This window comes from Eumetopias jubatus, unplaced genomic scaffold, assembly GCF_037043125.1.
Source record: "Eumetopias jubatus isolate StellerSeaLion01/CBP00866 unplaced genomic scaffold, mEumJub1_p1.0 scaffold_4, whole genome shotgun sequence".
Taxonomy (NCBI): domain Eukaryota; kingdom Metazoa; phylum Chordata; class Mammalia; order Carnivora; family Otariidae; genus Eumetopias; species Eumetopias jubatus.
This window is the reverse complement of record NW_028274810.1, coordinates 189835616-189851408: the sequence shown is the minus strand read 5'-3', so window position 1 is coordinate 189851408 and position 15793 is coordinate 189835616. Positions and strand designations below refer to the sequence as shown.

General features: G+C 39.7%; 1 protein-coding gene and 1 non-coding gene across 8 annotated transcripts in view; both read left to right on the top strand.

Annotated features, from left to right (window-relative positions):
* The window catches only part of SPIDR (scaffold protein involved in DNA repair), a 562942-nt gene that overhangs the window by 461142 nt on the left and 86007 nt on the right, over nucleotides 1–15793 (top strand). The window lies entirely within an intron of this gene.
* On the top strand, nucleotides 15314–15417 carry LOC114220946 (U6 spliceosomal RNA). Its single transcript, XR_003611658.1, has one exon. It is a non-coding gene; the product is annotated as a U6 spliceosomal RNA (small nuclear RNA).

Here is a 15793-nt window from a genome sequence, read left to right as displayed (position 1 = left end):
ATATATATATGGGGTGGGGAGGGAGGAAGAGGGAGATAGAGGGAGAGAGGGTGATAGGGAAAGAGAGAGAAACTGCGGAAGGATATGTAAAATACAAATTACAGAGAATATCTGTGTAAGCATATGGGAACAAGGAGAATGGAGGACAAGAAGGGGAGGGAAACTTTTGTGTCACATATTTCTGTAATACTTGAAAATTTTGAATTATATATATTATTTAGAAAAATTATAGGACTCTTTATGCACAGTTACTGCTATTGGAATTTTTAAGCATTACAACTATTTTGGAGAGCAGTACATAACATACAGCAATAAAGATACACTCTTTGACCCAGTAATCCCTAGAAATTTAATTGATGAAAAGCAAACAAAAAAATTCACACACACACACACACACACACACACACACACACACACAGTTCTTCATGATATCAGTGCCTTATAATGGGGGCGGGAGGGGAAGAAGCAACCTAAATATCCAGTATAAGGAGAATTATTTAATTATGACATACTACATGATAGAATATTAATCTACTATATAATGTAACTAAAGACCATGAGGAAACATTCATTCGCCAAATATTTATCATATGTCACACATTGTTCTGGGAGTTAGGGATACAACAATAAATAAGACTGACAAAAAAAAAAAAACCCACAAAATCTATGTGCTGGGGCACCTGGATGGCTCAGTCAGTTAAGCATCTGCCTTTGGCTGAGGTCATGATCCTGGGGTCCTGGGATCCAGCCCCACCTCATGCTTTCTGCTGGGTGGGGAGCCTGCTTCTTCCTCTCCCTCTGCCTGCCCCTCTGCCTATTGTGCACACGCATGCACTCTGTCTCTGTCAAATAAATAAAATCTTTAAAACAAACAAACCCAAAAATCTATGTGCTAATGGAATTAATGGAACATTGGGGAAGACTGACAGCAGACAAAGAGATACAGTATAAGAAAGTAATAGTGGTTATGGCTTTAAATAAAGTTGGATAAGGGGATAGTGAATGTTGAGTGGTTACTCTTTTTACCTAAGGATCAAGGAAAGCCTCACTGAGAAGATAATATTCGAGAAAAATTCCAAAGGAGGTAAGAGAACAAACCATGCAGGTGTTTGGGGGAAGAGTATCTCAGGCAGACAGGGTGAGTGCAAAAGGCTGCAAGGCATGGACATGCTTGGCTTGTTTACAAAACAGCAGGGAGACCAGTGTGGCTTTTCATACATTGTAAATGAAGATAGAAGGAATAGGGTCAGTGTTCTGGTCATGAGAAGATCTGGAACTTTGTTCTAGTTTTCTATAGCAAAGTCTTCGGATTTTTCTCTACATGTGCTACATGTCATACACTGGAAGTTTCTGAAGAGAAGAGGAAGTAACTGTAAATGCCTGCGTGAAAAGCAAGATGTCTAACTTGTCTGTTAATGGATAAAAAGATGGTGCACATCTGGAAATAGTTGAGAAGTGGAAAAGGTGGGACTCCATGAATGGATGTGGAAGGTGGAGGGGAAGGAAGAATCTAGAAGGATTCTAAGGTTTGGGCAACAAAATAAATGGTATCATTAAATGAGATGAGAAATTTAGGAGGGTGAACAGATTTGGAGAAAACTAGAAAAATTATGTTTGGTTTTAGACGTGGTGAGTTTGAGGTACCTGTGAGTTAACAAAATGTAGAAAAGGAGAAAACTGAAATGAATCCCAAGGTGGGGTCAACTCATAGTTTTCAAAATAGATGAATGGATGAATAAACAGAAGTAAATGTGTATTACTGTGTGTGTGTGTGTGTGTGTGTGTGTGTGTGTGTGTGAGAGAGAGAGAGAGAGAGAGAGAGTGTGTGTGTGTGTGTGTGTGTGTGTGTGTGTGTGTGTGTGTGTATTCCCTAGCTCTGTCTACTAAGAGGTCCTGAGGCAGCGATACTCTGGTAGCAATGAGAACATTTAGCACCCAGATATTAGCTTTTAAATATCTGAAAGAAACCAGGGCTCCTTGGTGAAATCGCTGATTATACAGTTTTGGATGAGAGAAAATATAAGATGAGCTTTGAACATTTCATTATGTCAGAAAGTAAGAACATTCTCAGAGAACAATGGAGACATCAAAAGGATACAGGAGTTAGCTTGCAAAGGATGGGACAATTTGAACATCAAAATAAATCTGGGACAAATTGAACATCAAAATAAATAATAGTTATGGATTATAGCCCATAGTATAAGAATCCATGAGTCCACACATATATAAAAATGAATGAATTAAAAATTTGACAAGGGGGGCACCTGGGTGGTTCAGTCATTAAGCATCTGCCTTCGGCTCAGGTCATGATCACAGGGTCCTGGGATCGAGCCCCGCATTGAGCTCCCTGTTCATCAAGAAGCCTGTTTCTTCCCCTCCCACTCCCCCTGCTTGTGTTCCTGCTCTCACTATCTCTCTCTCTGACAAATAAATCAAATCTTTTTAAAAATTTTGATAAGGAATAGGATATTTACATAATTTGAAAGTATCTACCCCACAATATTTTTTTAAATTTCAGAAGGAAATAGCTGAGGAGCCTGGCAGACATCACCTTAATCAAATAGTAAGTGAACATCATTAGTAATGGGACAAATTGAAATATTGTACCAACTATTTAAAAGAACATAGCATCAATTTTGTGTTATTCTTACCCGTGATACATAGGCTGGATCTCATCATGACAAAATATCAGACAAACCCAAATTGAAGGTTTTTGCACTACAAAATTACTGGCCTATATTCTTTGAAAATGTTAAGGTCATGAAAGTCAAAGAAAGGCTGAGAAACCCTTCCAGATTGTAGAGGATTAAAGAGACATGACAACTCAATGCAATACATGATTCTGAATTATCTCCTTTTGCTACAAAGGACATGAGTGAAACAATGGGTGAAGCATGAGTGGGGTCTGAGAATTAGGTGTTTGTTTCCTCCCCTTGATGGTTGTATAGCAGTTATGTAAGAGAAAGTCCTTGTTTGTATAAACTTATTCCCAAATGATTCAGGAAAAAAACATGCTTTGTACTGTATTTAGAACTTTTAGTAAATTTGAGATTGTTTCCAAAAACTTCTAAATTATCACAAAAGCAAATAAGAGGTGATAAATGGAAATAAGCGAAGCCCATACTTCTAGAAGGTTGGCAGGAAAGAGTGCAAAGCAGGCTACCAGCTGAAAGGAGACTGCTCTGAACTTTCAAAGTATGCTAGTTTGCTAGTCTACATGCGAAAGCTGGTGTTTGGAGAGTGAACAGATAGATGTAGGATAAGCAGTAGTCATTGCAAAAGAAAGACCTGTAGGCAGTGGGTGTCCTGGGTGCCCAGGTTAGGTGGAAAGTTGAGGGTGGGTAAGAAGCTCAATGGAATGTCAGCTGGTGTGGCATGCAGTCCTATGTACTGAGGTAGGCGGGCTGGAAATGGAACAAACTCATACGTGAGAAACTTCCTTCTCTCTGAGAAATAGAGTTGTCTTCTAAAGATGACCCCTTGTCTCTTCTCAATACAGTAAACTGAGTATGGGTTAGTCTTTGAAATTGAAATTACTTTATTATAAAATATTGTAAAGCAATTTAATATTTTTCTCAGTGATACTGTTTCTAGAACAGATATTCTTAGGATTGCAGAATTTAGAAAATCACCATTGATATTTCAGAAAAAAAACAGTAAGCCATATATGTTTGCCTTTTGCCTAGGTAATTTGTGTTTTATTTGGTAGAGTCAGAGTAGGTAGAATATGTACCTGTACTTCACAAACAGATGATCTATAAGCCATTGCATTAGGTAGGACGAGTTTCTAGGCCAGTTACTCAGCCTAAAGTATGAAACCCTGATTCAGAAGGAAATCATCCAAGAATGATTAAACACTGTTCCCTGTTGTTTCAATAGGCCCAATACAGTAGTGCTGTTTACTCTCAGGTTCATTTACTCTAAACTGGCTCCCACATTGGGAGTACAGAACCCTGAAGCTTATTCTCATTTCTCCTAAGAGTGCATGTAACTGGTGCCATTTTAGATGCAATGGAGGGTTCTTACTCATTACATGCAGTGCAACCTCAGAGTTTTAGGGTTCAATTCCCTTGCAGAATCCCGGTTGAGAAAGGCTGTGATGACTCTTGCTTTTGCTGACATACTATTTGGTGATCCAGAGGAATCAGTGGATTACCTATGGCACTATCAAAACTATGCCCCTTGTGTGCCTTGTTCCTCACTCTGTTCTCAGTCACAGGCCTTTGTCTCTTCAGGTTTCAGTGCTGAGTAGACACAGAAAAGTGAGAATAACAAATGACCCCTCATTCGAGAGGAGTTGGGGAATAAATTGAGAGAAAACAAAACCACAATCAGCCCAGGGCTGCTGAGTTAATTTGGTACATTTGAGTAATAAACTTTCTTAGTTAATATTCCTCCCTCCCTCCTTTCCTGCATTTATTTTGTTCTAACTTACTATTTCACTGGAATACTAATACTTCCCTTCCCATACCTATACTTTAGAACAATGTAGAAGTCTCACCTTATGAATTACCTGTAGAAAGCATTTTAAGTACCTGTTACTGTTTCTGAGGGTAGGAACTACAGCTTATATCGTCTATCCCCAAAAAGCCTGAAAAATTAATTCAACTTGGTATACCAAGCATATGTGGATCATCTGTAATGTATAAAGCTCTGAGCTAAGAGTTGTGTTGGGCACATAAGGAATAAGAAATACAATCACTGCCCTTGAGAAACTCCTAGGCATCTTTTCATATGTCTATTGGCCATCTGTTTGTCTTCTTTGGAGAAATGTCTGTTCATGTCTTCTTCCCATTTTTTAATTGGATTATTTGGGTTTGGGGTTTTGAGTTGTATTAGTTCTTTATGTATTTTGGATACTAACCCTTTACTGGATATTTCATTTGCAAATATTTCTCCCATTCAGTAGGTTGACTTTTATTTAGTTTTAATGATTGTTTCCTTCACTGTGCAGAAGCTTTTTATTTTGATGTAGTCCCAATAGTTTATTTTTGCTTTTATTTCCCTTGCTTCAGCAGACATATCTAGAAAAATGTCACATGGGTGATGTCAGAGCAATTACTGCCTGTGCTCTTTTCTAGGATTTTTTTGTTTGTTTCAAGTCTCACATTTAGGTCTTTAATCCATTTGGAATTTATTTGTATGAATGGTATAAGAAAGTGGTCCAGTTTAATTCTTTTGCATGTAACTGTCCAGTTTTCCCAACACCATTTGTTGAAGAGACTCTCTTTTTCCCACTTTATATTCTTTACTCCTTTGTCAAAGATTAATTGACCATATATATAATTGTGGATTTATTTCTGTATCATCAGGGAAATACAAATTAAAACTACAATGAAATATTGCCTTATACCTGTCAGAATGACTAAAATAAAAAACCCAAGAAATAATGAGCATTGGTGAGAATGTGGGGAAAAGGAACACTGTGCACTTTTGGTAGGAATGCAAACTGGTGTGACCACTGTAGAAAACAATATAAAGTTTCCTCAAAAAGTTAAAAATAGAACTACCTTGTGATCCAGCAGTCACACTACTGGGTATTTACCCAAAAATACAAAAACACTAATTCAGAGGGATATATGCACCCCTGTGTTTTTAGCAGCATTATTTCAATATTGAAATCATGAAAACAGCCCAAGTGTCCATCAATAGATGAACGGTTAAAGAAGAGGGGGGTATATCTATACCATAGAATATTATTCAACCATAAAAAAGAATGAAATCTCAGGGCACCTGGGTGGCTTAGTCAGTTAGGCATCTGTCTTTGGCTCAGGTCATAATCTCAGGGTCCTGGGATCAAGCCCTGCATCAGGCTCCTTGCTTAGTAGAGAGCCTGCTTCTCCCTCTCCCTCTGCCTGCTGCTCCTCCTGCTTGTGCTTGCTTGCTCTTTCTCTCTCTCTCTCTGTCAAATAAATAAATAAAATGTTTTTTTAAAAAAAGAATGAAATCTTGCCATTTGCAACAACATGGATGGAGCTCAAGAGTATTATGCTAAGCAAAATAAGACAGAGAAAGACAAATACCATATCATTTCTCTCATGGAATTTAAGAAACAAAACAAATGAGCAAAGGAAAGAAAAAAAGAGAGAAATCAAGAAACAGACTCTTGGGGCACCTGAGTAGCTCAGTCGTTAAATGTCTGCCTTCTGCTCAGGTCATGATCCCAGGGTCCTGGGATCAAGCCCTGCGTTGGGCTCCCTGCTCAGCGGGGAGCCTGCTTCTCCCTCTCCTGCTCCCCCTGCTTGTGTTCCCTCTCGCTGTCTCTCTCTCTCTGTCAAATAAAGAAAGAAAATCTTTATTAAAAAAAGGAAAGAAAGAAAGAAAGAGACTCTTAACTATAGAACACAAACTGATGGTTACCAGGAGGGAATTTGGGGGAGGGGGGTGGTGAAATAGGTGATGGGGATTAAGAGTACAGAGCACTGAGTAATGTATAGAATTGCTGAATCACTATATTGTATACCTGAAACTAATACATTGTATTTCAACTATACTGGAATTAAAATTAAAAGCTTAATGAAAAAAGGGAAAATAAAGAAACTTCCAGGCAAAAAGTAGAGAAAAAAGATCTATTCAAATGTTTATAACACAGAGCAGAATGTGATAAGAACTAAAATAAAGGCAAAAAACCCACTTTGGTTACAAAGAAAAAGGAAGAATTGTTTTCACTACTGAAATGAGAGACATCTTCATGAAAGATATGGAATTTGAGTTTGACTTTGAAAATAAACATACTTAGACAAGTGGAAGTAACAAGGATTCAGGCAAATGTCCACAGAGGTCACAGACTATATACATACAGTTCTGTTATATCCTATATATTACCCCATCATGTCCTAAGGAAGACATTTTCTCTTAGAGATTTTCATTTTAGTATATTTTTTTAAAATCTTGTGTAAAGTTGCCTCCATCTTTTTCCTGGGTAAGGACAACCCAGGATTGGCCCTTTTTTGTCTATGATGTTCTTATTCACAGCTTTTCTTGAAAGGGATAGTACAATCTTAGGAACAGGGTTGCTGTGTGCCTATCTTAGGTACTTACACTGTGCATTTTTTATTGGTATACCATGTTTTATTTGTCCCTGATATCTTTGGAGTTTTTCTGAGAAATGGATCAGTAATGTAGCATCAACTTAGTAAAATACATTTTAAGCCTTTAAAAAAAAATGTTAAACATAGAGTTACTATGTTACCTAACAATTCCACTCCTAGGTATATAGCCATGAGAATTGAAAACATATATCCACGTAACTCCTACACAGATGTTCCTAGCACCATTATTTTATAAATGCAAAACAGTGGAAATAACCCCAAAATGGAATATTCACCAACAAAAATGAATGACGTACAATGTGAATGACCTTGAAATCAATATGCTAAGTGAAAGAAGCCAGACACAAAAGGCCACATATTGCATGATTCCATTCATGTGAGGTATCCAAAATAGGCAAATCCATAGAGACAGAAAGTAGATTAGTTGTCTCCAGGTACTTGGGGGAGGGGAAGATGAGGAGGTTGCTTTAGTAGACTGAGATTTCCTTCTGGGATGATGAAAATATTCTGGAATAAGATAGTGTTGATGGTTGCAGAACATTGTGAAGGTACTTAATGCCACTGAATTGCACCTTAAAATGGTTAAAATGGTAAATATTATGTGTATTTTGCCACTTACTGCTTTTATTAACGTGGTGAATTTTATGGCGTGTAAATTATGTCTCAAAGCTGCTATAAAAATAAAAGGCATTATAGCTTGGATTAATCACCAGGGAACTGTGCTGAGGGGCAAAAAATCCAATCCCAAAGATTATATACTAGATCATTCTGCCATTTTGAAATGGCAGAATTTTGGAAATGAAGGACAGATTAATAGTGTCTAGATGTTGGGATGGGGTGGGGAGATGGTGGGAAGTGGGTTATATAAGGCAGCCTAAGGGATCCTTGTAGTGATGGAACTGTTCACTTTCTTGACTGTGGTGCTGGATATGAGATCCTACACAGGTGGTAAAACTTTATAGCACTGAATACATGCACAAACACATGCACACTAGCACAAGTAAAATTTGTGAAATCTGAATAAGATTGGTGGATTGTATCAATGTCAATATCCTAGGTGTCATGTTGTACCATTACTTGCTAGTATAATAGTACACTAGTGGTGGAAACTGAGCACATATGAGCTCTATAGCATATCTTACAATTGTATGTGAATCCACAATTACGTCCATAAAAATTTCAATTAATAAAAATGTATAAGAATAACTATATATCTTTGAAAATTTGTTCTATGGGCAAAATTCTGTTAACATATAAAAAGTACTCTTCTTACTCTTGTCTTGGCCCAGTTATAGTCTTATTTCTACAAGCAATACCCAAAATCGAAGTTTGGGATGGACCAAACTTACAGCAGGTTTTGTTTTGGTTTGACTTGGTTTGATTCAGTAATGCAGTATTTTCCAAAAATAAAAAGGATGTCTGAGTGAAGAAAAGGCTTTTCTCAGCCTTTTTTGGCATCCTTTAGTTAAGTCACTTTTAGTGAAGAAAGATTGTTATTCCTTCCTGTTCACTGATATTAGAAAGTTTATAGGTCACACTTTTATTTTATCAAAGAGAAAATATGATTTTTTTTAATGAATAAAAACCACATTTCTGTGCAGTAGAAATCGTTCTGTTAACATCTCCTCATGTTACAAAGATAAACAACAGGATTAACTGTTTACTTTAGGAGCGCAGTGTGGTTGTTTTTCAGGAGAAGAACACAATGTCCTGCTGTATCTGGTTTCCCGTCTGCTGAGCGGGTTGGTGGAGCTGGGGAAAGGCCCTCCACCCACTCAGCCTCTGCCGTCCCTCTCTCCTGCTCTTCTTCCTCTTCCCTCCCTCTTTTCTGTGACTCTTCCTCCCCCCTTCATATCCAAACTCTCTTCTCCCTCTTCTCCCTCCCCCTTTTCCTTTCTTTTGCTTTTTCCCCCTCACTGTGTCCTCCAATTTCTTCCTTAAAATGGAGGCTTAGTAAGAAATTATGTGTGGAGAGAAAGAACCTTGTTGATCTTTAGAGGCTGCTTAAGTTGACACTGACCTAGAAGAAAGCGGCCGGACTGACTCTGATTCCGGGAATTCTTGGTGGACTGCTAAGAACTGCTCCCATAACCGGGGTAAACATCCCACATGTTCACGTAATCTCCCCTCTCGGTGTACATGCTATACACACACACACACACACACACACACACGCACACACGCACACAAGTCTACTGTTTCTCTTGTGTTTCTATGAAACTGAGCCAGTGAGTGAAAGGAAGGGGAAAAATGAATATTTTTCAAAAGTTGGGGAGGAGCATTTGAAACTTCAAAGAGGAATTAAATTAGAGTCTCACTGAAACTCCCTCTACAGATCAACAGTTTTGTTTTCCTTATTCCTTGTGCTTTGTTCTTGCTTTTGCAGATTAACAATACATGAATTTTTAGAATTCTTAAAGTATTCTCTAATTAGCATGATCTGCCATGAAGCTGGTAAGAGAAGGAAAAAAACATTCTTAAAGACAAATATTAACTCCATAATGGACTTTTATACTTCCAACATGCTATGAATGTGATTGAACAGTGAACCTCTTATCTGTATTATTTTATGCTGCTGGGAATGTACTGTGGAATGTAGTTTCATTTGGCAACAGTTTTAGTCAGTTCTTCCAACATGGTCCCGGCCTCACCCTCATGGCTCAGAAACGCATAGAATCAAAACCCTGCCAAATGACTCCTGATGGCTGAAACAGGAGATTCTTGAACTACTTTTTGACTGCTATCTTAGTCCCCTCTCCCCCTCTCCGCACCCCCCACCCCGCTGGGAGGGGGAGGAGTGGGGTGTGGCTGACTGGGGGCAGGGGCAAACTGAAGACCCTGGGTATTTTCATGATTGTTTCTTGCTTCACCCAGAGTAGAGCTTTACCTTTCAAACAGAACTGCAATAGCTGGGTGACAAGGGCAGCATCACAAGGCCATTCACAGGTTGGTTTCATGTATGGCAATGCCATTCCTGTGTGGGATAGTGTGCCTTTGTGCTGTTATCAAGCACCTTTCTCCAAGCCTCTTCACCAAGGTGCACATACGTGCTAACAGACTTAGGAGAGCGGCCACTAGAGAATAATCTTATTCCTTAATTGCATTTGTCGTAGTAAATTTGCCTACTGGGCGAAGGAAACCAAGATTTTGAGCACAGATTAAGTACAGGCTTTTAGTAGGTGTGAAATAGACTTAAGTAAATCTGGATTGTACAGGTGTGTAGCCAGGGGCTCACATCCATCAACAGCAGAGCTCAAGGGCACCTGGATGGCTCAGTCGGTTAAGCGTCTACCTTCAGCTCAGGTCGTGATCCCAGGGTCCTGGGATTGAGTCCCACATCAGACTCCCTGCTCAGCGGGGAGTTTGCGTCTCCCTCTCCCTCTGCCCCTCCGCCCTTCCCCCAGTTTGTGCTCTCTCTCACTCATGCTTGCTCTTAAATAAATAAATAAATACTATTTAAAACAGCAGAGCTCAAAACAGCACCCCTCTTCTGTAGACCTGCTGCTCCCCTGCACCACATGCTTAAAATCATGAAAATGGGAGGAGGAATCTTACGTGGATGAGGGTCTACATGTTAGACATGGGTGAAACATTGATTTTAAATAAGTGGCATTCACTTGCCAGATCTTTATTCCAAGAATTTTGAATGTCAAACTGTCTCATGGAACGAATATAGTTCTGAGGCTCTTACTCAAACCACTAACATCCTACTTCCTCCCTGTGAGACATTTTCTCTCTGCTGTTCTAAGTTAATCACTTCTAAAAATAGCAGTGTCCCTCTCATGATAGGCATAGGGTACCTACCAACAGTGCTCAGTGCCAGGTGGAGTGCGAAGTGTCACCTGTGGCCTGAGGCCTGGCTTGCCCATCACTGGCAGCACAGATTTGGTATTACTGAATGTGCACATCTGCCTTGTCCAGTGAGTATTCTAGAGCAGGAAAGCAAAAGGGTATACTCAACTGCTTCCCAAAGTAGAAACTCAATTTTATTAACACCGACCCATCATATAACTTTAAAATGTCAAATCTCCTGGGGCACCTGGGTGGCTCAATCGGTGGACTTTTGGTTTCAGCTTAGGTCATGATCTCAGAGTCGTGAGATCTGCTCAGCACAGATCTGCTTGTCAGTCTCCCTTCCCCTCTGTTCCTCCCTCTTCTCTCTCTGTCTCTCAAATAAATAAATAAAATCTTTGGGTGCCTGGGTGGCTCAGAAGGTTAAGCGTCTGCCTTCGGCTCAGGTCATGATCCCAGGGTCCTGGGATCGAGTCCTGCATCAGGCTCCCTGCTCCTTGGGGGCCTGCTTCTCTCTCTTTCTTTCTGTCTCTCATGAATAAATAAATAAAATCTTTTAAAAAAATAAAATCTTTTAAAAATTAATAAAATAAAATGCAAATCTCCTAATCTTCATGTGACTTGGCTAGCAGCTAAGTTCACAGTATTTCAGAGCTTACTAAGGACAGTGCTGGTGTCAACTGGTTATCCTGCTGCGCATGGCCATATGTTGTTACAGTGTCTGCTCAGAGACCTCAGATGCTGTTCTAATCTATTTTAGACTAAAATAATTGAAAAGGCCTCTAGAGAATTAGCAGGAAATATGTCTTACAAAAGAGGACTGTCAGCCAGAGAGTCACTACGGGCTGTTAGTGATAGTGGAAAGGCTGGAACTGCAACACCTCCACGCCACTGCCACATTGCTTTGAGTTGCATCCTCCACTGAGCAGTTTGGATTTCCATGTTCTGTGTTAATTAGCTCTGTCCTGCCTGCTAAATGGCTCAGGTCATTTGACCAGCCTTTGGATTGTACAACTTCTCTAACGTACATCTGGTCTGCCTGTCCCTGAGGCTGCCTTTACTCTCCACTACCGTTTACCTCCTTAGAGAGCTTAGATCAGTGTAGACTCTTCCCTGACCCTTACCCGTAATCACTACCGAGTTCTGTCTCCTCCTTGAAATGTTTTCCTAATGCATGCTCACATGCTGATAGAGGCCAAAGAGGCCAAGAGAGAACAGCAGTTGTGTGAGGGTTGGGGATCAAAGGTGGGGGTGGGGGCCACAAGATGAACTGACAAGCTCGTGCCTCATCCACAAGTGTTGACCCAGTGCTGCCAGACAATAGTAAATTGGAGTTTTGTATAAAATCTCCCAGTGTTTGGTATTTGTTAACTAGTTTATAAATGTTTTAACACTGTATAAGCCAAAGAAAACATATCAACCAGCTGAACATGGCCTGTGAACACCACTTTGTAACTTCACTATTTCCTATCACACATTTTTCATTGATTAGAACAATGAACTCATACTGGTCTAAGGAGACCTTCTCTAAAAGTTCTCTGTTCAAGCCATCCTCCACCCTGTCCCAAGCATTGTATTTCTAAAACAAAAATTTTTATCTAACACCTTTTAGTGTCACCCCATTGTTGACTCATTGATGGCAGGAGGTAGGTGTGCTGGCTGGCCCACATGCCAGTTATTTACCATCTCTGCTCCCCTATCAGATCAGGCTCCACAAGGCCATCATCATTTGGCTTTTACCCCCAGCCACTGTCAGGCGTCACTGTGCCAGCCATGTCCAGCCACGTGACTCCACCAGAATGATGCCTCTCTTTCCTTCCCCCAACCCAGTGCTTTTCTCCCCATCCCATTTTCTCCTTTCTTTACAAATGCTTATCAACGTTTTAATTTTATTATAAATGTAACTTTGATTTTAAATTAAGAATAATGCGAAAAAAGAATAATACATTGAAATCACCAAATATTAGTCTTTACCTTATTATCACTTTCGTAATCTTTCTTTCTTTCTCCACCTCCCTCTCTATATTTTTTAGCCTTCTATCAATTCCTTAAACATGGAAAAGCTCTTTCCCATCACAGGATTTTGTATATGCTCCATTCTCTGTTTTAAGTTGTTTTCTCTCAACCTTTTGCATGATTGGCTTATCCTTCTTCAAGACTCGCTTAGGGGCGCCTGGGTGGCTCAGTTGATTCGGCATCTGCCTTCAGGTCAGGTCATGATCGGGATCGAGCCCCGCAACAGGATCTCTGCTCAGCAAAAAGCCAGGGCACTGTTTTAGTGTACAGTGAAAAACCCATAAGTGCCATTGTTATTAAGAATCTTATGATGTTTATATCATGGCTCTGTGGACCTCTGTGCCTCACTGCATCTACTGTACTTCTTTTGTCTGACTTGGTAATTTTGTACTAGACTCCTTTATTGTGTTCAAGCAAATCAAGATGTCGTTTAGGAAAAAAGGGACGACTCACACTTAAGTCTACAAATTCAGAATGGATAGTTTCCAGATACTCCCAAAATTTATAAATAATGGCTAAAGAGCCATTATGTTTTCTTACACAGCACATGCTATATATCCAAAGGATCATTATTTCTAATGGAAGTACATTGAAGATAAAAACGGAAGACTGACTTCTGGAATAGCAGAGTGAAGACACAGTGGATTCTCTCCCTAATAAACATTTTAACTGGAGAAAGGTTAAAAACACTAATAATTTAAAGCCTCAGGAAATTTTCCTAAAGGCATACAGTAAACGGAGAAACACTATCAATAGAATCAAGAGAATCTACTAAATTTTAGGAAGAATGAGGAGTCTGTGGCCCTTGAGCCATGACCTAACCCCCCACCAACCTGATATGTCCTATGAAGACTATTGTGGGGCACTTACTCTAGGACTGCAGTCATGATGTCCCCTCTCCCCTCAGCTCACAGTCTAGGGTACAATTTCACTGTAGGAGATCTCCTAGCCCATGTTGTATCTCTACCCCAAGTGTGGTAGGCCAAGAATACTTGCCCAATTGTCCTACCCCAGTTCACCCATAGGCTAGAAGCACCACACCAGAGAGACAGCCCCAGACCAGTCCCACCACCACCACCCCCAGAACCCACTTTACAGCAGAGGTGTAACTCCAGGAGAAGGGGACACTGTCTTTATCCTTCTGTGAGTGACTCAGAGGTTCTGCCCAGAGGAAAACAGGTTTTAAGGAAGAAGGGCTCTAAGGCACTGTATGAGAGGGCTGACTTTATTTGGAACAGAGTACAATTCTATGCCCAAGGGCATTGTTGAAAATAATGAGGATCTTGGTGAAGAGCAATTCCAAGAGTGCCTGTAGCTCGGTGATACTACATCAACAAGGAAATGGCCAAGCAATCAGAAGTTTAACAGAGAGCATCAGGGAAAAGACACAGCCAAGGAAAACCCTCCTAGTATCACAGTAAAACTTTCGGAGTCAAAAAAGGTGTGCTTGGCTGCACCCAGTCAGGACCAGTCAGAGCAACCCACAGGGTGCAAGCCTCACTGACACTGCAAGCCTCAGCACCACCTCCAGCCACACTAGATGAACAATAAGCTGCTTTGACCCAGGAGCCACTCTTAAGAAGCCAGACTTTAAAATAAAAGACACACATCCCTGGCAGTCTGGCAGGCCCAAGGCCATACCCTCACAGGAGTGACTAAAGAGGGGTAATATAAGCCCTGTCTCATGGAGAGGGATGAGGGCAAAAACCTACCTCCTTGAACTATAATAACAATCTCCAAGGTATATACATCCAATGGCAAAGAGTAAAAATCTAACTTCCAAGGGGTTTAAATCATAACCTTTCACCAAAAAGTGGCTTATGCTGACATCGGGGCATGTGAAAAGATTAAAAACAAACCAAAAAAAAAAAAAAAATTGGGGCAGGAGCATCAGATACTGAAACCTGTAGGAAAAAGTAGTTCGGACAAGCCAGGAAACAACTGAATAAACTACCATGCAAATAACAACATCAACCCCTGGGGTAGAGGAAGGAATCCGTATCTAGAGTTGCCACAATATATTATCAAAAATCCTCAGTTGTCAACAAAAATTACAAGATTGGTGAAGAAACAGGGAAGTGTGACCCATGTACAGGGGGCGAAAAAGTGCAGGCAATTGAAGGGGCCCAGATGTTGGACTTAGCAGACAAAAATTTCAAAGCAGCCATTATAAATATGTTCAGAAATTCAAGGAAACCATGTCTTAGGAATTAAAGGGTGGTATGATGGCAGTGTCTAATCAAATGGATAATATCACTGAAAAGATGCAAACTATAAAAGAGAGCCAAATGGGAATTCTGGAGTTAGAAAGTATAACTAAAATGAAAAATTCACTAGCTAGGCTCAACGGTAGACTTCAGTTGACAGAAGAAAGTTAGAGAACATGAATCCAGAGTAATTGAGCTTGCACAATCTGAAGGAGAGAGAATAAAACAAACAAAAAAAAATGATGAGTGCTCACTTTGGTATCACTTATACTAAAATCAGAATGGTACAGAAATTAGTATAGCCCCTTCAGAAGGATGACACACAAATTTGTGAAGCATTACATATTTTGAAGACTTTCATCAAATTTAAAATTCTTCCCAAAAAGCAAATGGTAATTTCAATAGGATGTTAAAACTTAATCTCAAATTTACTACCACAGAGTATTTTAGAGATTAAAAGGTTTGTGAAGACTTTTAAATAACTCAATCTTTCTGAAGAATTAGTGCACACCAAAATAAATCATTTCTGTATTATTATAGAAATCTCCCAAATGACAAATATCCTAAGGAGGAAAATAAAAGAATGAAGAAAATAAAACAGAACCTCATAGAAATGTGGGACATCATTAAGTGCACCAACATACATGTAATGAGTATGCCAGAAAGTCAGGGGAGTTGGGAAGAGGGTGCAGAAAAAAATATCAGAAGAAAAAAATGCAGAAGAAA